We start from the raw sequence: 23,937 nt of genomic DNA, 5'->3' as shown, positions 1-23,937 counted from the left end.
CTGAGCACCTCTCTCCTCTCCTCTCTCCTTATGGACGCTTAGGATACACTGAGCACCTCTCTCCTCTCCTCTCTACTTATGGACGCTTAGGATACACTGAGCACCTCTCTCCTCTCTCCTTATGGACATTTAGGATACACTGAGCACCTCTCTCCTCTCCTCTCTCCTTATGGACGTTTAGGATACACTGAGCACCTCTCTCCTCTCTCTCCTTATGGACGCTTAGGATACACTGAGCACCTCTCTCCTCTCCTCTCTCCTTATGGACGTTTAGGATACACTGAGCACCTCTCTCCTCTCCTCTCTCCTTATGGACGTGCTAGGATACACTGAGCACCTCTCTCCTCTCCTCTCCTTATGGACGCTAGGATACACTGAGCACCTCTCCTCTCCTCTCTCCTTATGGACGTTTAGGATACACTGAGCACCTCTCCTCTCCTCTCTCCTTATGGACGCTTAGGATACACTGAGCACCTCTCTCCTCTCCTCTCTCCTTATGGACGTTTAGGATACACTGAGCACCTCTCTCCTCTCCTCTCTCCTTATGGACGTTTAGGATACACTGAGCACCTCTCTCCTCTCTCTCCTTATGGACGCTTAGGATACACTGAGCACCTCTCTCCTCTCTCCTTATGGACACTTAGGATACACTGAGCACCTCTCTCCTCTCTCTACTTATGGACGCTTAGGATACACTGAGCACCTCTCTCCTCTCCTCTCTCCTTATGGACGTTTAGGATACACTGAGCACCTCTCTCCTCTCCTCTCTCCTTATGGACGCTTAGGATACACTGAGCACCTCTCTCCTCTCCTCTCTCCTTATGGACGCTTAGGATACACTGAGCACCTCTCTCCTCTCCTCTCTCCTTATGGACGCTTAGGATACACTGAGCACCTCTCTCCTCTCCTCTCTCCTTATGGACGTTTAGGATACACTGAGCACCTCTCTCCTCTCTCCTTATGGACGTTTAGGATACACTGAGCACCTCTCTCTCTCCTCTCTCCTTATGGACGCTTAGGATACACTGAGCACCTCTCCTCTCCTCTCTCCTTATGGACGCTTAGGATACACTGAGCACCTCTCTCCTCTCTCCTTATGGACGCTTAGGATACACTGAGCACCTCTCTCCTCTCTCCTTATGGACGCTTAGGATACACTGAGCACCTCTCCTCTCCTCTCTCCTTATGGACGCTTAGGATACACTGAGCACCTCTCTCCTCTCCTCTCTCCTTATGGACGCTTAGGATACACTGAGCCCTCTCCTCTCTCCTTATGGACGCTTAGGATACACTGAGCACCTCTCTCATCTCCTCTCCTTATGGACGCTTAGGATACACTGAGCACCTCTCTCTCCTCTCTCCTTATGGACGCTTAGGATACACTGAGCACCTCTCCTCTCCTCTCTCCTTATGGACGCTTAGGATACACTGAGCACCCCTCTCCTCTCTCCTTATGGACGCTTAGGATACACTGAGCACCTCTCTCCTCTCCTCTCTCCTTATGGACGCTTAGGATACACTGAGCACCTCTCCTCTCCTCTCTCCTTATGGACGTTTAGGATACACTGAGCACCTCTCCTCTCCTCTCCTTATGGACGCTTAGGATACACTGAGCACCTCTCCTCTCCTCTCTCCTTATGGACGCTTAGGATACACTGAGCACCTCTCTCCTCTCCTCTCCTTATGGACGCTTAGGATACACTGAGCACCTCTCCTCTCCTCTCTCCTTATGGACGCTTAGGATACACTGAGCACCTCTCTCCTCTCCTTATGGACGCTTAGGATACACTGAGCACCTCTCCTCTCCTCTCTCCTTATGGACGCTTAGGATACACTGAGCACCTCTCCTCTCCTCTCTCCTTATGGACGCTTAGGATACACTGAGCACCTCTCTCCTCTCCTCTCTCCTTATGGACGTTTAGGATACACTGAGCACCTCTCTCCTCTCCTCTCTCCTTATGGATGCTTAGGATACACTGAGCACCTCTCTCCTCTCCTCTCTCCTTATGGACGCTTAGGATACACTGAGCACCTCTCTCCTCTCCTCTCTCCTTATGGACACTTAGGATACACTGAGCACCTCTCTCCTCTCCTCTCTCTCCTTATGGAGCAATTTTCAACTCTCCATCACACATTACTAAGTCTGCTTCCTCCCCGGAGTGTGTGTGACTTCACGTCTCATAGGGTCCATTGGACCTGGCTAGGGATGGGTATCGTTTGTGTTTTTTTCGGTACTTTTAAAACGATACCGGTGCCTAAACGGGGCCTGAACCGATACAAAAAAAGAAGAAAAAGAAGCACAATAAGGGTATTAAAAACCTCTTTGGCCATATTCCCTGTAAAAGCTGTTATCATGGGAGCACTGACAAAAAACGGATATCAGACATAGCTAGCGCTAGCTATGAGCTAACGCTAGCTATGAGCTAACGCTAGCTATGAGCTAATTTGCACATGGTTATAATGGCTAATTTATCATTTGTTGGCCTACTTTGATGAATGCAAGACTTGCAATCAACGTCACGGTACTAATCTGAGTTCAGGCTGCTCTTGTCATCATCGGTCTCCACGTTTTCAAACACGGCGCATGGCTCCGCTTTCAAAGTAAAATATGAGAGGCTCTCGTAACTAGGGTTGGGTACCGAAACCCGGTGCCAATATGGTACCGGTTCCAATACAACCGGTATTACCCGGACCGAAACGCAACGCACATTTCGGTGCTTCTTTCCGGTGCCTGAGCCGATTGAAATTGAAAAAAACTCTTGTTGTGAACTTCTCTGGTGACTCCGCCCTGTCAGCAGGTTACGAGCCTCTCATATTTAAGTTTGACAGCGGAGGCGTGGCCGTGTGTGACGGCGTGAGCCCGTGTCGAGCACACCAGCGTCAGGCTGGGCGCGATGGGGAGACAGTCACCGGTCCCCCTGAACACGTGGAGACCGATTATGACGAGCAGCCTGAACTCAGATTAGTACCGTAACGTTGATTGCAAGTCTTGCATTCATAAAAGTAGGCCAAGAAATAATAAATTAGCCATTATAACCATGTTTAAGCTAGCTCATAGCTCGTAGCTAGCTACGAGCTACGAGCGTGACAGTCTGCTAGCAGATGTGTTGATGTCCAGCGGTCCCGGCTGTTTACCCGGTGTTACCGGGAATATAATGACGGAGGAATAAAGACCGTGGGGCGTCACTTTGTTTCAGTGTAACTCTCGCTGTCAAAAGCAAAGCTTTATTTGTCACGTGTCATCTTCAGTACCTCTGATTGGTTGTTCTCTTTGCCCATCAAAACAGTGACAGGATTAACCCGATAAGGTCTGCACATGACAATACATATCACATATAATGGAGAACATATATTGTGTATGCTAACAGTCTGATATCCGTTGTGTGTCAGTGCTCCATGATAACGGCTTCTACAGGGAATATGGCCAAAGAGGTTTTTAATGTCCTCATTGTGCGTTAAAAAAAAGTATCGGTTCAGGCACCGTTTAGGCACCGGTATCGTTTTAAAAGTACCGGTTTAGCACCGGTATCGGAAAAAACCCAAACGATACCCATCCCTACTTGTAACCTGCTGACAGGGCGGAGTCACCAGAGACGTTCAAAATATTAATTTTTTTTCAATTTCAAATCGGCTCAGGCACCGAAATGTGCGTTGCGTTTCGATCCGGGTTTTCGGTGCCCAACCCTCGACCTGGCTGGGTCTGAGGCCTCCTGTCATCGTCCTGCTGATGCGCAGTGTGAATTTCCATGGAGCCAATTGTGACATGTCCAAAAAGTCTTGTCTAGAGCAATAAACAGTGAGTTCAATATATTTTGGGTGGTGGATTCAAACGCGTGACAAAGATAAGCAGCAAAGATCACAGGTGAGACGCTGCAACCAGAGAATCTTTGCTGGAAACTTGAATAATCCAAAGATTCAGTTAGATAACATGATATAGGGACGTGTGGTTCTCTAAATCAGCTTTTTAATTCTGTTTGTTTGAGGGTCGTTGTAACCAATATTATACAATGAATTTAAAAATAAATAAATACAAAAAATAATAATGCACAGCTGTATACCTGATATTTTGAGACTGTTACAGGTACAACCTGTCAACAAAACAAATGTGACCACATCTATGAGCAATTTATTTCCTTTTTTTTCTTCTTCATTCGATCGATGTGCTTTGAGCTCGTTTAATCTCGTGTTGTTTCCGTATTAGGGTTTGACGGACGATGGATTAAATGACAAAAGCGGTGTCAAATATTAACCCTTAAAGGAGCAGGGCTGGACACACGGCCCAGTCCCTCTACACACACTTCACTTCCATACCATAAACACAATCCGGATATTTCTATTTACACCATCCCACATCTGGTGGGCATTTCCCCTGATTAGATCACGACATATATACGTGTGTTCTATATATTTAACAGTCCCCAAAGCGCCATATGCACCTACGTTACCAACTTCTTTCGTTTTCTTTTTTTTCTTTTCTTTTTTTACATGAAAGGTTATGATAACACAGGGCTGTGTAGCTAAATTAGCAGCTGTTAAGTGGTGGGACCTGGCCGCAGTGACTACGTTTACTGGTCTGAGATCAGAGGTAAGTGTGTGTTAGTGGGTTTATATGGTGCTGGATGGGACTGGTTCTCATTAGCAGTAGACCCGGGCCCAATGGCATTAAAGGGGGGGGGGGGGGTGTAAGAGGGGCAGTGAGCTTTGTGTTAGACTAGACATGGGCCTCCCTGAGGCGCGTACGGTGTGTCACATGTGGACCTATCCCGTCGACAGCCAAAGAAAATACATTGTTCTTTTACACTCTCAGGCTTTTTTCTTCTTCTGGTGACACAATACTGGTCGTGATACACGGGCAACAAGTTAATATATGACCAAATATTCTGCTACTGGAAGCCAGCTGGGCTCGTCTAGCACTTCCCACGTAATCCAGTTTCGTACAGGGGTGTCAAACCCATGTTCAGTGTGGGCGACATCAGAATCATGGCTGCCCTCAAATGGTTGTAACTGAAATATAGAAATGTATAAACTTCTGCCGAACATATTGTTAAATAACTCTCTTTGCATTTGATTATTGTTTTTTCGAGTGTAGAAATATTGTACATAAGAACTTGTCTCTAATACTATAACATGAATCCATTTAACTTGAAACCTTCAAAATAAAAGCATGGGTAAGTTTCTTGAAGAAACGGCGATCGCGTGTCTTTCAAGCCGCCAGGGGCCACATGAGATGCACTGTAAAAAAAGATCCTAATTTTACGGAAAATAACTCTAAATATTTACAGTATTTTTCTTTTTTTTTGAATTACATGCAAAACTCTGTGAAATTACAGACATTATCTTTAAATTAACAACCCAACTGTTAATTTAAGTTTTATGCTCATAATACAAAATAACATGTTTTTCCCATTTTTGTAAAGAAAATGACTGTATTATTAATACAGTCTTTTTACCGTTTTCTTAAATGACATACAAATTCATGTAAAACAACAATTATTACCTGTAATTAAATGTGGAGCTCCTTATATGAAGGTTTATGTCCATACTAACAATTTAACGATTTTCTTTGTAATTTTAAGGTAGATCATATTATATTTATATTAATGTGTACTTTTACATTCAAACTCTGTAAATCTGAATCTAAATGTAGCTAACTTTTGTCATTACATTAAACATATTGCATTTTTTTAAAGAGTACAAAGTAGAAGAAATAATAGGTTTTGATACTTGTTCTTTATAGGAGCATTATAGGGCGACCGTGTGTGTCGGTGTCCCGGAGCGAGACATCTAACTTCTAACTGTAAGTCGCTTTTGGATAAAAGCGCCAGCTAAATGCATGTAACATGCTTGAAAGTTTCAACCTCAAGAGAGCAGTGCAGCAGAAACTTGCCATATAGGATTTAGTGTCAACTAGAAATAAGACCGTCACAATGGCAATGACCACCACGAGCGGAGTGCGAAGCATCCCAGATAGCAGTTGGTCCTATCCGCCCTCCTGTCGCACTCGGTTTGGTCATGCCACCGGATCCGCGCACCATCAGACAGCGTTGTAACTGCGGTGGATGCTCCAAGTTGTTGCCCTTCGACTTTTCAAACTGGTATTTTCAAAATTGCAGCTCTTTGCGCCATAAGTACGAGTTAGGTAAGTGTTGAATTGTGTTGCTACTGTCGAATTATGGCTCGTTTTCTTAAGAGTTCCCTCTTCTTTTGGCTGCCGCTAACATTGCTTTGTGAAGTTTGAGGTATTGTTAGACTTCAACGTAAATAAGTTATTACCGTAACATCCCGGTTTTAAAAGAAAAAATCGTATTTAATCACACACAGTTGGTGATGGTGTATAAGCTGATGTTGCTACTGCACGTGTCCCCTCTGCCAGGGCTGGTCCAGCTAACTACCATGTGTGGTTCTCATGGAGCTATCTTCTGCAGCTAGCGCTGAATTGTCAGTGGTTAGGTTACTTAAGCTCCAACCCAAGGGTGCGCGATGGAAGCTGAGCGAGCTAACCGCCAGCCCGAGCTAATAACGGCGCTAGCTCACAGCTAATAGCGCTAGCTCATGAGCTAATAGAGCGCCAGCACAGACCTGTTTTAATTTAATTCTGCATGTATTGAGTTCTCAACACGTAACTTAGAATTTGCAATGTCATCCTCACAGTTGTACAGAAGTGACAACACTGTTGATCGCCATCTCTACAATTCAGGTAAGCACACATTCTTTGGAAGGAAATGTTTTCACAGCAACTTAAAGACACATTTGAGAGGGAACCGTATAACCTGTTTAACTTTATAATGACCAGATTTGTATTAATTCATTAAAATACTATCTTAATAGCGTAGTGTTTGTTAGGATCTGTGTGTTTCCTGTTTTATGTTGAAGTCCCTGTCTCGTTTCCTGTTTCCCTGCTCTTCCCTCCCTGTGCTTGTCTGTTTCTTTCCTGATTGTTTCCACCTGTGTCTCGTTCCCCTGTGTATTTAATCTGTGTCCTTCTGTTTGTCTGGTGTCAGATCGTCTTTTTTCGTTCCCGTGTGGTGTTGTCTGTGTTCCTGTACTGAGAATAAACTCAGTTTTTCGTGAAACTCCTGCTGCGTTTGGGTCCTCCACACCACGCATCCGTAACAGTGTTTTTATAAAAATGACTTGACATGCTATATAAGCACTACAAATTAATACAATTGAGAACAAATAGATATTGTATATTTCCTGAAAGAAAAGATGCATTTCAAACATTGTTTGTATTTTGGTTTGTTTTAGATAAAATGAACAGAAAGAATGGGCCTGTCTCCAGCTCCACCATTAGACGGAGGGTCCGTCAAGATGTTTTGACTACATCACTGTGATTGATGGGAAACTGAATACAACTTTGACTGTTAAGTAAAGTTTCTTCTCTTCAATGTGTATAACACGCCTATTATTGCCGTTTAATCTCTTTTTTTTACGGTATACCTCGTGTTTTCAAACACAAATTTTCATACTCCTGGTTATAAAGAACTTTAATAGTTGCAAAATATTATTTTTTTCAATGTTCTTGGAACAGAAGGTTATATTTCTGTGACAAGTGACACTGTTTGTTTCTTTCCTCTGTAATTCAGGATGTTCCACTTCATAGAATTCTTGACTAACAAAACGGTAGCAGTAGTGCCACAAAGCTATACCAGCTTTGTGGCACTACTCCCGTTTTGGCCGAATTATCCGAGGGACGAAAGGGTGGACAAGGCTGTCAGAAGCGCCGAACAACCTGGACCAGACTGGCAGACACGTGACGTCAGAGTAATTGGATCATGCGGTATTATATTAATATTGTATTAATTGGCCGTTTTAAACGGATATAAAAAATCACTTTTATATATGTTGGGGGAAACAACATTTTAAGCACATTGTTCTGTTTATAATTCTGTACTTTTTCATTGTGTTTATGTGACTTAATTTTTAGATAATTACTTGGTGGAAATATATGTCTTGCGACACATCAGATCTCCAGTCAGAAGAGGAGGCAATTCCTAAAAAGAGGAAGCCAATGCCGGTGTGAGTAAATGTGTATACATTTTATTCTTTAGAACACTTTTACCTTAATAAAATAAAGCGTCTGTCATTCATTTTTATAGTATGACCAATTAGTTTTTTTCTAGCCATTTCTATGGAGACTCGGATGGAGACAATGAAATGAAAATTCCCCACAAAACAGGGGTCCAACCACTAGCGGGACAGTTGTCCCTCCAATCATTGCCTCCTCTTAACTATTCCATGTACTCCATCACCAGCAGGACAGCGAACACGCCAGGGGGACACGCCCACCTGGCGAGGGGCGTGGTGTGGTTCAGACACCATTGCCTGCTGTGGTGAGCAACACCTCAAACGGCTATGGGATTCAAATTGAACCTTTTAATCATTAATTTTTTTAAATGTGAACAATTGTTAATTGGATACAAGACATGCAATACACACTGTCACATTGAATCCAAGTGAATATGATTATTATGATTGCATTAATGAAATTGTATAAAACTTGATATTTCCATATTTTATGTAAAATCTCTTAATCGTTACATTTTTTAACTGTTTTTCTAATGGTTTTTTATATAGCTGTTCCAGTTCAAATCCTAGGCATGCTGGAGACAATTACAGAGGTGAGAGACCTTTTCCGTTTCCGTGTACCACAATGGAGGAAGTGGACCTTTTGAGCAACGGCTCAAAGATCCCGTCAACATTCTAATGAGTGGTGAGTTTTTTTGTTTTAAGAATCTCACGCAAAGCTGATTAAAATCTATTGTATGTAATTTACACTAGACAATACCATGTTTGATGGAAATGTTTTCGCAAACATTCTGTAAAGTATCAAATATTAATCAGATTTTTTCGATCCATTTTCGATTTCCTCCCTGGCAACGATCGGACGACATGATGCCAAACGTGGAACATCCTCGAATGAATGGAAAAAAATTATTCAGTCAAATAACATCTAAGACTTTGCTCCCGTAAGTAACTAATATTTAATGAAAACAATTTGGATTCACCCAGAGGTCTTGATTAGTGTTCAAACTTACGAATAACCATCTTTCCCAGATCTTTTTTAACAGTGCTAAATAAAATGTTTGAATTGCAACTTTATTCTCTACTTGGGTAAATGTTACTCGACTATATCTTTACATAATAGTTATATGATATATTGGCTCTAAATATAGCATAGCACACCTTAAGTGCCAGACAGCTACTAGATTTTAGGCTGCATTTCTGCTCTATGTTGCACTGAGGATTCATGAGATTTTGTATCTGCTTGTGTGATTACAGATGCCGTCAGAAAGAATCATGCCACACATGCATCCACTGATGAACAGATTCTAAAGCATGCCATTAGGTGGTTCAACCTGGCAGCAAACCGGGGTAGCTCCAGGAGGCGTGCTACTGTCGACATCCCCCACACTGAACAGAATTAAAAATATATATTTATATTTTTATATATAATATATATTTATATATATATTAGGGCTGTCAATCGATTTAAAAAAATTAACTAATTGTGAAATCAGAAATTGCGTACAACTTTAATCGCAATTGAAAGTGTTGACAGATAAACGGATTGACCAATCACGTTGAAGGTTTCATGTGACGAGTCTTTTCGTCACCCGACAAGGCCTCTCCGTTCCTCTGTGTATCAGAGGGGAGGAGGGAGGGGAGGAGGGAGGAACTGATTCATCCAGTAAACTGATTTCCTTATTTTGCGGAGAAATAATGGTTTAAAAACGGAAACAGTGTCAAACCGTACTGCCGTGGTTTGACATTCAGAGGAGTGTAACAACTTCAACGAACACGAAGCAAGTCAAGTGTCCTTGAGCAAGGCACTGAACCCCCAGTTGCTTCCCGGGCGCATCACTGCAGCCCACTGCTCCTTAATAACTAAGGATGGGTTAAATGCAGAGAACTAATTTCCCCTTGTTAATAAAATATATTCAACACAAAAAAAATGCTAATTAATTAAAATATTTTAGTGCGTTAAGGCGCCAAATTAATCGCATAGATTAACGCGTTAACGCTGACAGCCCTAATATATATATATACACACACACCAGTTCTCAGTTGGAAGTTCCACCATTCACTTGAGGCCACTCGACCTATTCTCCGGGAGAATTGTGGTATTTGGGTTAGGTGGTCGGTATGTATGGTTGCATTAGTTGGAGCTCTTGTGTTCTAATGTGAGCTATAGTTTTTACTCTATATGTATGTGTGTATATATTGTCTCGAACTAATTATCAATAAATATGATTCATACATGTACAAGAAATAATTTGATGTCCTTTTAATAAACTTTTTGATATTATTTCCGATTGCATTTCTTTTTTCCCCATTGATGCATATTAAATATATGTCGGTATGTAAAGTAATTGATCCGGGCCAAATGAGCTGCTTTATGGAAGGATCCAAATTGAATGAATATGGGTGCATACGGCTGTACATCTAGCCACTGATCCGGAGCCTATGACGCATCCGGGAGGGAGTCAGTTTGCTATCTGTGATATTAATTGTGTTACATTGAACTGGAATAGGCCTTTACTGTTCAAAATATTGAAAATGACAATGCTATTAGAAACATTTGATTTCCACATTCCAAGTTGTGCAAGTAAAAAATAGAGGGTGAGTTTGGCCTGTATTATAGAGATTTATGCCCACATGGACACTTCCAGGCCGGTTAAATTAACTGGGTTTGCCCTAACGACGGAGGCCCGATTCTGCCATAGTTGCTTGCTACTTTGGGCGTCCTTTAGCTGGCAAAAGACAGTAACCTTTGCCCATGTGATTGAGGCCCAGTGCTGCTATAGTGCATGCAGTCTTGGGCATCCACACAACGGTGAAAGAGGGGGAGTTTAGCCCTAAGAAAGTAGGCCTTGTGCTGCTGCAGTGCATGCTGTCTTGGGCATGCGTAATTCAGCCAAAGACTGTGCATTTAGCCGGGGGAATTGAGGACAGCAGTTTCTTTATCCGAGAAACAGCGTTGTTGGCTGCCTTTAATTCAACCTTTTCAGCCTGGACGCAGAGCTCAAGTAGTCTTGAATGTGCCTCCAAAAATGTATGGTATTTGCGGGGTTAAATCAGCCTTTTCATCGTTTTGACGTTATACTCAGCCAATTTAGCCTGGAGATGATGCTGTAGTGCATTATCAAACTGCACAATTACTGTTGAATCTACCTTGCTTCCATAGACAACTAAAATACTTTAAAGACATTCACTGTTTACAGTGAGCAGTTGAACAATTAAAATGTACATTGTCCCATATAAAGGATGGCTAATGGCCTAACTACTTTGGCCAACACCTTGGATCTGCTGGATTTGAGCTATGCAGAAGAATAAAGACAAGAAGAGGGGGAAATGGCTGCGCAATGGATTGACTTGCTACATGCGGTTAAAAGTTTGAAAACATGTTGCAACTTGTATGGGATAATGGCCATGTTGGCAAATGAGTGTTGCTGTGGGCAAAGGCTGAACTCTAAACCAACCTGCCGCATAACACTGCAACACAGTTAGGGGAAAATGACATTGTCATGTTTGCACAGTTGGCATTTTGGTGGTTCTAAAGGAAAGGTCAGGGATTTGTTAAAATGCAAGAGGGTCATACTATGGGCCATCTGAATGTAAATAGAATGTCACCATGATATCAATCCAGCGATAAGCAATATATGCAGTGATTATTGTTGATTGTTCCATCTCAATTGCCGTCATCAGTCCTCATTTGGGTTATTGTGCAGGGAATGGCACTAAAACTTTTTTTAAATATTTGGGTGCTTCATTTTCTTTAATTAAAGAACCACTAAACACTGGGCCTCTACTTGTGTGTTCTTGTGTTGAGGCTAACCGGGGAAATAATAGTAATAATACAAATAATAATCTACCACTTCTGAGTAGACTCAATGTAGAGGAAACGCTTCATATGGATCAATGTGTTGGAGTTCTGTTGACTGTAGAATAGTAAGTATACTACAAAGGAATTGAATGACCAACCGTCGCCCCTCTCAGCCGGCCTTAAAAACATACTAAGTGTGGAAATATATATAGCCTACCATGTGTCTATGTGTGTTTGTGTTAACCTATAGGTATTATTACAACTTTACCATATAGTATTTCATTTGTATTCATACACTGCAATGGAAAGAGTTAATTGAATATACCAGCCTATAAATACAACTAAATACAGACATTTCTTTAGTTTCTTTCAAAACAAGTCATCTTTTTCTATATTAGTTATGTTACCACGCTAAAACCATTGCTATTGGCTGTCTCCCACGTTGCTTTGAACATGATTGGATAATCTGCCTGTCACTCAGAGAACTGGCCAATGAGAAATGTCCGCGCCGTGGATTTGAAATTACGTCTGTTTGAGCGGAAGCCGCAGCGGGGCAGGCGCTACTCGGCAGGTCTGCTAGTGTCTGCTGTTGACCTACCTGCATTATTACCTGAAGTATTTTACATATGCCTGCGATTTTAACTTGTGGGATGTCAACGGAGAAAGAAAGACTGGGACACAGAGGAAGGATCATACGGGATGTGGTGACCAGCAAAGTTACGTGAATTGATATCCTGCAAAATTATTGAAGATATCAGGTAAGAAAACATTTTCACTGTTACTTTCTGAAACAACCTAATGTAATTTTCTGTTTAGCATAGTTTAAACATATTTCATTTAGACATATGGAAACAAATTAATCATTTTACATGTTTAAAAGTAATGTTATTACATTAAAATCAGTTAATTAGTGTGTTCAATACAGTTCATAATGGATTAAATAATGCTATCGGTGGATAAACGGACTGTTACAAAGAGTTTGGTTAGCTAGTTAAGTAAACTAGCTTCAGGTAACGTTAGCTTGTTGGCATGATTCTGTCTCACAACCAGAAAAACATACTTGAATGTGGTTTAGGGTGGGTGACATGGATATAATTGACAGTATTCTTCACTTTTTCGAACCGTACTGCACACAGCACTGGACCCTGAGCAGTGCATGGCCTGCAAGATCATGAGAAGGCTGAAGAACCAGGAGTGACAAGATACCACTGGATGGTGGGGCACATAATTCCACTCAGGGACAGGTAAGCAAACATGCAAGACAGAGAGAGATAGGATTTGTTCTTACAAAAAACAATATAAAACAGCAAACATGTGCATTTAAACAGAAACAATACACACATACATACTGTAAAAATGTGTTGTGTTCATTTAAGAAGCCTGCTCAAAACAAATGCATGCATGAGTTACTCTAAGTCAGACTGGGAAATAAAGCCTCTAATTTTTGTAAATGTTTCTGAGTTGGAAAAAGGCACCTTGGTGATGCTGGTGATATGATTCTTAAAACTGAGTTCACCTTCCATGGTCACTTATAGGTTTGTGATTTGTTTTTAGTGATCTGAAAATGTCTGTTTACCAACGGTCCCCATCCAACCTGACAGAGCGTGTGAGGATCTGCAGAAAAGAATGGCAGAACATCCCCAAATCCAGGTGTGTAAAGCTTGTCGCGTTTTATGCTAGAGACGAGGCTTTAACCGTGCTAAAGGTGCATTAACTAAGTACCAAGTAAAGGGTCTGAATACGTATGTCAATGTGATAATTCAGTTTTCTTTTTATTACAGGGTATTTAGTGTAGATTGATGAGGTAAAAATTAATTCAAATGATTCAATCATAAGGTTGCAACATAACAAAATGGGAAAAAAGTGAAAAAGTCTGAATACTTTCTGCATGCATGAAATATGTGGTGGCAGTTTTTTTCTGATTCATTTTCACATTACCCTTTTCAACACTGATAATAGCTAATTACATGAAACTTTCTTATATTTTTCAGCTCAATAAGGATTGGAACAACATTGACGGGGGGAAACACCCAAAGTCCATCACTCGTAAGTATCCACTGCAGCATATATAAAAGATATTAGTCCATTTGAACCACTATTGCAAAACCTTACATTGTGATTAATATTAGATATGATTTCTCAAGTACTTTAATGATCTGAGCAAAGCACTTTTTTAAGACAGTTCTTCCACTGGCCATAAAAAAAACTGAGGAGCTTTTCCTTCGGCCTTCTTTTGAGTTGTACGGTGGCCCTGAGAGGTCAGGGCACTGCAACTTAATAAAACATGCTAATAGACAAAACACAAGCAAATTAAGAAAACAACTTCATCAAATTGACAGCACATGTGCAGCATTTAGAAAAAGCGCTGCAAATTCAGACGACACAACACGGTACAGAAAAGCGCTGCAAATTAAGAAAAAGTGTTTCAAGAGGACACTAAATCGTGATGAACACAGCTTGGACAGGCTTGCTGTTGCTATGGTTTGTGACTCATGAAGTTATTGAAATCGGGTATTGTATCATCTGTTTACGTTGTGGACCTACAATATGCTACTGCTCTACTCACGGAAAGTGAGCTGCATGCACCTCGCAGGACCTTGCAGAGCGGAAAAGCTGAATTATATCAGTCATTCTAATTATTTCTGAGGAGATTTGACAGATTTTAAACTGTACTATCCGGTTTAACAGTGTGGACAGACAGCCTGTAGCCTGCATCATATTCATGTAGGCATTATTAGACAAAAAAAATATACAGACGATAGTCTACAGTAAGCCAAGCATTCCCATGAGACTTCTTTCCTTGAAAATCCCCAAACAGACCACTATTACCTTACCTGAAATGAACATACCTCGTACTACTATCACCACCATAAAGTTATTGCTTATATGGTTATTATGCAAGCTACAGTTAACGTAACTTTTTCAATTTTGAAGATGAGGTCATATGAGATTGAATTCTGCTTTTCGCTCTGCAAAGTCCTATGAGTTGCGTGCAGCGGTCACTTTACGTGCAGAGTAAAGCAGCAGCAAAAGTCAGTTCCCAACATAAACAGATGGTATACGGAGCCGACGTCACTTCAATAACTTCACGAGTCTCAAACTAGCAGCAACAAACATGTTCAAACCGTGCTCATCACCATTGTCCTTTGGAAACACTTCTGTTTTCTGTATTTGCGCCATGTTTTCTAAATGCTGGACATGTGTTGTCAAATTGCTAAAGTTTAATCTTAACTTGCCTGTGTTTTGTCTTTTTGCATGTGTTTTCTTAAGTGGCAGTGTGTTGATCTCTCAGGGCCACCGTAGAGTTAGCATACTTTTCAAAGACATGTCGTCATCATTATCATCATCTACCCTTTTTTTATTTCTAAAGGGGCATTGAGGAAAAGACCCTCAGACATGTCACAATATAATTATCGGTGGTTGGTTTGATCTAGATGTATCAATTAGCTTCTTTTTTTTGTTTAGCTACAAGTGTGTTTACCTTGCTATGATACATCTGTGAAACGTGCCCATTGTTGTGAATCCACGTCTTTCTTCTTTTCGTGATTCACATGTTTCTGATGGAAGTGCTAAGACATGCACTGCGTGCAGCTTTAAATAGGTAATCATTTAATTACTATCATTCTCAAAGCTGACTGTTCAGATTGACAGAATGTCAATTGGTACAGACAATTTCAAAATAGTTAGTTTAAGTTTGTTTAAAGGAATGGTAAGAAATGAAAGCCAACTTTCTCAGGACTTTCCAGTGAATTTGTTTGTCCTTCTTCCCTTTTTTCGCCCAGATGCACCGAGGATCTGGCTGATTACTAAATTTGGAAGATTGTTCTTTATCTGCACTGTCACTTCTGGTAAATATTTATGAAGAAGAAATATACTTTATTAATCCCCAAGGGCAAATTAGTTCTCTGCATTTAACCCATCCTTAGTTATTATGAGCAGTGGGCTGCAGTGATGCGCCCAGGAAGCAACTGGGGTTCAGTGCCTTGCTCAAGGACACTTCGACTTGCAACTAATGGGGAGAGCGGGATCGAACCGACAACCTTGGGGTTGCAGGACGCCCTCTTACCCCACTGAGCTACAGCCGCCCACAATTATGGACCTTTTGCCGTATGTTTTGCTTTCACTTATCAACTGATAGTGAATAATTGGTTGATTTTGAAAATGTACATTAAATAAAATGTTTTAAAATCAATATTGGTGTGTACTTTATATGTAATTCAGTTTCTAACCCCTACTTTAATTGAAACATTGAATGTTTTGTAGATGTTTCAATGTATTTAGATTTTTCACAGTAATCTCAAAAGCTTATATTTCATAATAATTGAACACTTGTAATAGTACAGGAGAAATCTGGAAAATCACAGTATTTCACTGCAAAACCTTTATAAATATCATTTTATTGAAGGTGTTTGATTGTAATAATATAGGAAAAATCTGTAAAATCACAGTATTTCACTGCAGAACCTTTAGAAATATCACTTTATTGAAGGTGTTTGATTGTAATAATACATACAAAATCTGTAAAATTACAGTATTTCACTGCAGAACCTTTAGAAATATCACTTTATTGAAGGTGTTTGATTGTAATAATACATACAAAATCTGTAAAATTACAGTATTTCACTGCAGAACCTTTAGAGATATCACTTTATTGAAGGCGTTTGACTGTAATAATATAGGAAAATCTGTAGAATTACAGTATTTCACTGCAGAACCTTTAGAAATATCACTTTATTGAAGGTGTTTGATTGTAATAATACATACAAAATCTGTAAAATTACAGTATTTCACTGCAGAAGCTTTAGAAATATGACTTTATTGAAGGTATTTGACTGTAATAATATAGGCAAAATCTGTAAAATTACAGTATTTCACTGCAGAAGCTTTAGAAATATCACTTTATTGAAGGTATTTGACTGTAATAATAAAGGAAAAATCTGTAAAATAACAGTATTTCACTGCAGAACCTATAGAAATATCACTTTAATAAAGGTGTTTGATTGTAATATTACAGGAAAAATCTGTAAAAACAGTATTTCACTGCAAAATCTTTAATGAAAATTACTGTAAATTTATGGTTTTCGTCCTTTATTTGAAGTAAGGTATTTTACCTGAAATTTACGGTTTTTGTTTGGCAGCCGTAGCTGCCACTCATTTGACCTTCTTTTTACGGGTTTTTTTCTTACAGTGTGACGTGCCGGGCCGGATTCACACACATGAGCTTTAGTACGACGTAGTTATTCTAACCCAGACAAACCGAGTCGTTTTCTTTCCCGCAAAGACTGACGTTCATTTTAAAAAGGCCGTACGCGTTCATCTCTGATGCGGGAAAAAGTTTCCCATGAAGCGTTGCATCACGCACACTCAAATGAAATGAAGTATTCACGGAGGTTATTCCAAAAAATCTAGAGCGTTTAAAAGAACTAAACATCGAGACAGTGTTACGGCGCATATATTTAGTTAAACCCCGACACAGCACAAGGCACTCCTCCAGCCTCTTACATGCAGATTAGTGTCCACCTCGTGTGTCTCGGACCAAGACGTCGCCTGGTACGGAGCTCTCGACTGATCTTCAGTCCGACAGGACGGCCTCTGATGATCTGACGCTCTCTGTACAACAAATCCACCTTGAGCCGCACGGCGTCTTATCTCCACACAACTACCGTCCTTGATCGTCCCCGTCGAAATATTCAGCCCCGAGTTTTATCTCTGAAATCCCCTGTCGCGTAATCCAGTCGGGATGCGCTGATTTTTTACTCAAGGTAACGGGTTTAATGTCACGGAGGAGCGACACGCCATAGAAGGATCTGGGACTTCACACCTCTGTCACACGAGCTCCCTGACAGTCCACGAGCATGTGACATGAAACAGAGCTATTGACAGGGTTCATGCTGACCATTCATTGGATGTCCAGGACTTTAAACCAAATTTCCATGACCAAACATTTTGTGAAAATCTCGGTGTATCCATGTAAAAGTGAGAAAATGTAGTATTTAAACTAATAATGAGAATTCCAAAGCATACAGTTTACAAATGAGTGAGATACAGCAGTTTGATTAAAAAATAAGCATTTGTATAAAAGGTTTATTCTTTTAATCAAACTATTGTTTCACCCTAGAGCGTATGCCGGCTTGTATTTTGAGCGTTCTTCTTTTAAAAACATCCATTCATTATTTAAAACTCAGCGTAAATGAACATGTGAATATAACACACTGGAAATAACCATTTTGAAATTCCATGACTTTTCCAGGTCCGAATCTGTGAATATCTTTCCAACTTTACCGAACTTGCTTTTGTCGAGTCCCTGACGTCTACGGGTTTTTACAACGCCAACAAAAACGTTGTTTGCGGACGTGAACACACTTCCTCAAACACCAGCACCGACTCAACATTCAGACCTAACTGACCCCCTAGTGGTCACCCTTTGCATTGCGCACAGTGCCAGAGAAATCACCCCGCAGTATTTCATTCATATGGTCTACTGGTTATGGTCTGCAGATCTATTGGTTCTGGTCTTCAGGTCTACTGGTTATGGTCTGCAGGTCTACTGGTTATGGTCTTCAGGTCTACTGGTTATAGTCTTCAGGTCTACTGGTTATGGTCTTCAGGTCTACTGGTTATGGTCTGCAGATCTACTGGTTATGGTCTTCAGGTCTACTGGTTTCTCTTTGCACCAGTTGGTGAAGCAGTTCATTGCCCACTTCGTTTGCCTGACAGTGCGCACTGATATGGGACGCTCAGATAAATGTAAACAGCTGAAGGACATTATGGCTGATTAAAGTACACCTTGTGACTCACTCTCAACCAATCAGAATGCTTGATTTCATCCACCCGTATTATAAAATGATTTAAGGGCCACAACTTTCCCATAAAACGTATTTCGACAAAATGATATTGCATTTGCAATATGACAGACATATGTGTTTATATTTAAATTATATATATTTTTTAATATGTTATATTATGCACAGTGAGTCCACTGGACGCTGCAGGCCTCTTCCGCTGCAGCCTACCAGTGTGTCCAGTAGAAACGGGGAGGAAGGGCATATTAGATCTTAATAAATATTCCACTGGAGATAACAGATATGCAGCGGCTGCTGATTGCGGCGCAGTGGTCAATATTGTGCCGTGAATAGCTCGTAGTAATTGCTTCATTATCATGACATGATGATCACCATTTCCTGTAACTCCGCCGGCCTCCACATGGCAGCATAATAGCCTAATTCAGGTGGTAATATTCATCGTACCACATGAATTACGGCAGATAACAAGAGGCCCCGTTCCAAAAACAGACCCCGACGACAGCCTCCCTTCTCGATATGTAGATTTCCACAATTATCTCCGGCGCGGCGGAAGCTCTGTCGAAAAAAATGCACAAAATTAGAGAAACGAGTTTCCGAGCGCACAATAACCAGCCGCTTCTGAATAAGCGCCACGCAAAAGTGTGTTCTGCATACGAGTCCAGATTAAATGTGATGAAAATAAAGACGAGGTGGGAAAATCGAGGTTTCCCGAGGTGTGAACGGGCTTCTCTGTCCGCGGGTGGGAAATAAAAATGCCTAAAACAGTCAATATTTACCTAGCTTCGTGTCCACCTGCTTGTGTGATGCTTTTTTGGGGGTTTGTTTTTAGAGGGAAAAACATTCCCCAAATACGGCCCCCTCCACTCAGCGTGATGCTGTGGCTTGGTGTGTGTGTGTGTGTGTGTGTGTGAGGGGGAGGAGGGAGAGGGTGGGGGGGGGGGGGGGGCACTGCCTTGGATGGCAGAGAAATGCTGAAAAATTAACCAAAGGCACCCCAAAGACAGAGGAAGGAGAGAATCAAACACGTATTCTCTACTTCTCTCCTCGTCTCAGCTTCCTTTGCTTGCCCTCCAGCAACATTTGGAGTTGGAAAGAGCAACCCCCACCCCCACCCCCCCCCACCCAAACCCAAACCCTCTGATGAGATGGGGAGCTGGTCTCTCAAGCACACTGGACCTGCTGACATCAATACCAAAGTCCGACTGAAGTATTCTGCCACCAAACCGAGCGGTTGATTTAAAAACACGGGCCATTCGATTGGCTCGGGGCAGTTGAGCCGGCAACACTTGATTCGTTGTCCGGCCGCCATAGAAACGCAGCACTGAGAGATCCCTGCAACCCGAATTACAGCCATTCAACTCAATGTAGCGTTTCCTTTCGGAGCGTTTGTTCCTTTTAAACTCACTTCCTCAGATTATAATCACCTCTGGGCCCACATCTTCCTCTTCTGGCTTTACACACACACACACAAACAGAGAAGAAGAAGCTTATTGCGGCGACAATGACGTCCCTCGCCATCAACAATACCCCTCGCTCCTCCTCCCGTCCATGTCTTCTCCCTCCTCCCTTTTCCCCTGTCTCATTAGTTTGGGTTTTATGCCTTAATCTACACAATGAGGATGAAGTCATGCCGGTTATCTTCAGCAGCCAATGTCTGCCTACCTGTAATCCGTCCCAAAATCCCCCGGCTTTCTCTCGGCTCACAAATCGGCACACAATGCTTTTTATGCGAGGCCTCGGCCGTAACGCCCGGAGACAACGGCACGACTTTTTTCCTATTTTCTTTTCTCATGCCGCGACATACAACTAGTTTAATCCCACTCCTGCAGAAGGTTCTAGACGTCTTCATCAAGGTCTCAGGACTGGAGGGGGGGGAGGGGGGGGGGTCAGAATGTAGAAGATAGGGGAGCCATCATTTGAGAGAGCTGGATTTTCTGAAAGTTGTGATGGTTGTTGAATGTCCAGCTATCTCTCTCTCTCACTCTCTGTAGACAACTCCATACATCCACTCAGCATTGATTAGCTCATGCTAATCCATATATATATATATTATATATTATATATAATATATATATAATATATATATAAATATTTTTTATTTTTGTTTAGTTTTTTATATATATATATATGTATATAAATTTGTTTTTAATACACAGACAGTATGGGTTGAATTTGTTTGAAATAAACATTAATGCAGCCCTAAATGTGTGCAGAATAATATGCTTTAGATGAGTTAAAAAATAAAAAATAAATCAATGAATTTATCATTAAAAGTTAATTGAGAGGGGAGGTCAAACAAGTCGCTCCATTCGAGGAGGGCACAAGGGGGTTAGCTTTTTAACTTAGCATTTTTATTGACTCGGGCAAAACAAAATGAGCGGGCTCTGTAGGATTGTGCGCTCTGCATCGGCCATTCAGGCCCTCAGAGCCCCATTGTAGCACTTTGAAGGGAATGAAAGGAAACCCCACTGGTGGAAATGCAGTGGAACAGCCCCACAACAGGCCACAACTGTTCCCTTATGCATGAAAGGCAGCGACATAAAAGACAAGATGGACTTCTGAGGGTAGGGCCAAAAACAAAGGCAACAAAAGTGCTGATCGCGAGGGGATGACACGACTCGTCTCGGCAGAAGGAGCCGGGAGAAAAGGGGCCGGGGGGGACAATGGCCCGAATGACACGTTGAAGAATTGAAAAATCCACACAAGAAGTGTCTTCTCAATTCACTAAACCCACAAGAGCCGGGTGACTGTCAGCTGGACCCTGGTCAGTCTGAGGGGGGAGGGGAGGGGGCTTTCTTTCTCTCTCTCTCGTAGTTTCTTCCCCCGAATCTTGCCCCGTTCTGGCAAAGCGACTTGGCAAGGGCACGAGGCGGGCTGGGGGTGGCGGCGGCTTTAGTCTGCACACACCGGAAAAAAAAAAGACCAAACCAAACCCAATCAAAGCGCGGTGGGTTCCGCTCCCGCAGCTTCCGTTTTGATCTGCTGGCTGTCTGTGTGTCTGATCCGCTTCTGTTTGCGCTCTAAAACACAGTCACGCTAGCGCCCCGACCGCCATGGAAACAGTCCGGTCGGACCAAAACATGTCTGCTCTCATTGAAAAAAAAATGGGAAAAAAGACAGACAGAAAGAAAGAAAGAAAAAGGCCTCCGTTGCCTCCGCCGACACAGTGTCACGGCGGCGGGACGTTTCGTGCACAAGTCATGCAGAAGAAAGCTTCGTTAACTAGAACGCTCCCTGCCGGCTTCTGGGCTACGGGACAACTGTGCGTTTTGTTTGTTTTGTGTTATTATTTCCAATTGTAGGAAATACACGTCAACACACACACACACACATGAGTGTGTGTGTTGTACCGTGAAAACGGGCTTGAATTTAAACTCCGTCCTTGACAGTCCCAGGAGAGGAATTTGTGTGAAAAGATGGCAATTTATAAAATCCGCTTCATTTGTGCTTAGGTTGATGAATCTTTTTTTTTTTTTTTTCCCCGCGTGTGTGCCTTTAAGAGTTTTGTGCGTCGCACATGGAGGAGAACCCATCTGGTGGGTGACGAGAACCTCCGGACGCCTCGGCCCGACTGCCGAGCGGCGCTCCACAGGTGAAGGCCCTCCTCCCCGATAGCCCCGGGCCCAAATCCCGCAATTCTTCACCCGTACCCACGGGCCCCTTTCACTGGCCATCACCATGTCTGATTAATGGATCGATGCGGTAATTGATTAGTGAGGAGGAGGCGGCAATGAGAACATAGGTCAAACGTCAATAATGCCCCCCCCCCCCCCCACACACACACACACACAAAAGGTGGAAGACGTAAAATGTACCAGTGATAGCCTGCAGCCAGACCTCGACCCATCAAAGCCCCGGCACGGCCGACATAAAGACCCCGGCCCATTCTCCGGCCGGCCCTCCCCCGCCATCCCCAAACGCTCCTTTTCTCTTGGTAATGCAGTCTGTTAAAGCGACAGGAACCGTTCTGGGAGCTGCTTGTCGGCTCACCTTCATAAAACAAGCCATAAAGCAGGCAAATAACAGGCTTATATGGCTTCATTATGCCGGCTACGCAGGATCACAGTGCTCGGCTGAGGGGGGGGGGGGGGGGGGGCTTATGCTGGTAGTAGCGGGGAGAATGTTGGCAGGGCGGCCGGCGGTTCCCGTGGAGGTTTGTTGTCCCGGCGGCTGTTTGCTCAGGGTAGAGGGACCACTTGACCCCCTTCAGCCCCGCGTCGCCCCCGAAATCAAAAACAGGACAAACAAAGACTCACTTTCTGGATGCCATGACATCTGCGGTGGAAAAAAACCTTTGGGCCGCGGCGCCGGACGCGAGAGAGATTCTCATTTGCGTCACGCAAAGATCTTTTTTTTTTGGTGCCGCTTGGCGAACCCGACGGCGGGGGCCAAGAGGCGGTCGGGTCGATATCGACTGAACGACCTCCTCCACCCGCCCCCTGTATTTCCCAGTCGGCGTGCTGGTGGCGCCTGGCGGCGGGCTCGCGCAAACACAAGTCGTGACGTTCCCACAGCCGACTTGATGCCAATTGAAATTCACCTTTGAAATGTTCAAAGGAAACGGCGTTTGGCGCGGAGACTCGTCTTATGAACACACGCGGGACACCGGGGCGAGGCCGCTGCTCGGGCGCAGCATTCACGAGACACTTGTTCTCTAAGCGCCGGTTTCCTTCGGGGTCTGGAATATGGTGGAGGGAACGAGACGGAGGAGAAGTGGGGAGCTGAGAGAGAGAGAGAGAGAGAGCCTTGATCAGTGTTTACTCTGTAAGCAGCCTCCCAGCCAATGGCAGAGAGTCACGTCTGCACTGGGTCCAGTTCTTCCCTCCACAACAAATCCCCCTCCCACCGGTCATCATGGCTGCCCGATACCCTGACCATAACGCCATGTGGCAAAGAATTGATCATGTGACCTCCATTTAAAATAAAAATTAATTTGCAAGGGTTTAATGTAAAGACGCCAAGACACACACACACACACACACACACACACACACACACACACACACACACACACACACACACACACACACACACACACACACACACACACACACACACACACACACACACACACACACACACACAGACGAGGCCAACATTTTTCAAATATGTCGCCATGGAACCATATGGATACACACATCCGTGCCCGATCTAACAAAAACACACACAATCTGGCCCACACACACACACGCACACACATCCGGACTGTTAATAAAAAACACAGCATAGCCATCTTGAGCCTTCTGGATCTCTGGGGCCCATCTGACACGCCGGTGGCAGCGCGGTTACATAACCCACTGTGGTGCG

At 42.7% G+C, this 23,937-nt stretch overlaps 1 protein-coding gene and 2 long non-coding RNA genes across 4 annotated transcripts in view; 2 read left to right on the top strand and 1 right to left on the bottom strand.

Moving 5' to 3' along the window:
• clybl (citrate lyase beta like) overlaps positions 1–23,937 on the bottom strand; it is a 94,583-nt gene that overhangs the window by 38,535 nt on the left and 32,111 nt on the right. The gene's annotated exons all lie outside the window — the stretch shown is intronic.
• Positions 7,675–8,662, top strand: LOC130203332 (uncharacterized). Of its 2 annotated transcripts, none has more exons than XR_008833488.1 (4): positions 7,675–7,780; positions 7,928–8,019; positions 8,259–8,333; positions 8,578–8,662. It is a non-coding gene; the product is annotated as an uncharacterized LOC130203332 (long non-coding RNA). The 2 variants fall into 2 exon arrangements; XR_008833487.1 differs by having other exon boundaries at positions 8,256–8,333.
• Positions 12,392–15,635, top strand: LOC130203328 (uncharacterized). The gene is made up of 5 exons (XR_008833486.1): positions 12,392–12,585; positions 12,964–13,071; positions 13,382–13,477; positions 13,819–13,873; positions 15,610–15,635. It is a non-coding gene; the product is annotated as an uncharacterized LOC130203328 (long non-coding RNA).

Source organism: Pseudoliparis swirei, chromosome 2 (assembly GCF_029220125.1).
Source record: "Pseudoliparis swirei isolate HS2019 ecotype Mariana Trench chromosome 2, NWPU_hadal_v1, whole genome shotgun sequence".
Classification (NCBI taxonomy): Eukaryota; Metazoa; Chordata; class Actinopteri; order Perciformes; family Liparidae; genus Pseudoliparis; species Pseudoliparis swirei.
This window is presented reverse-complemented; position numbering and strand designations above follow the sequence as displayed.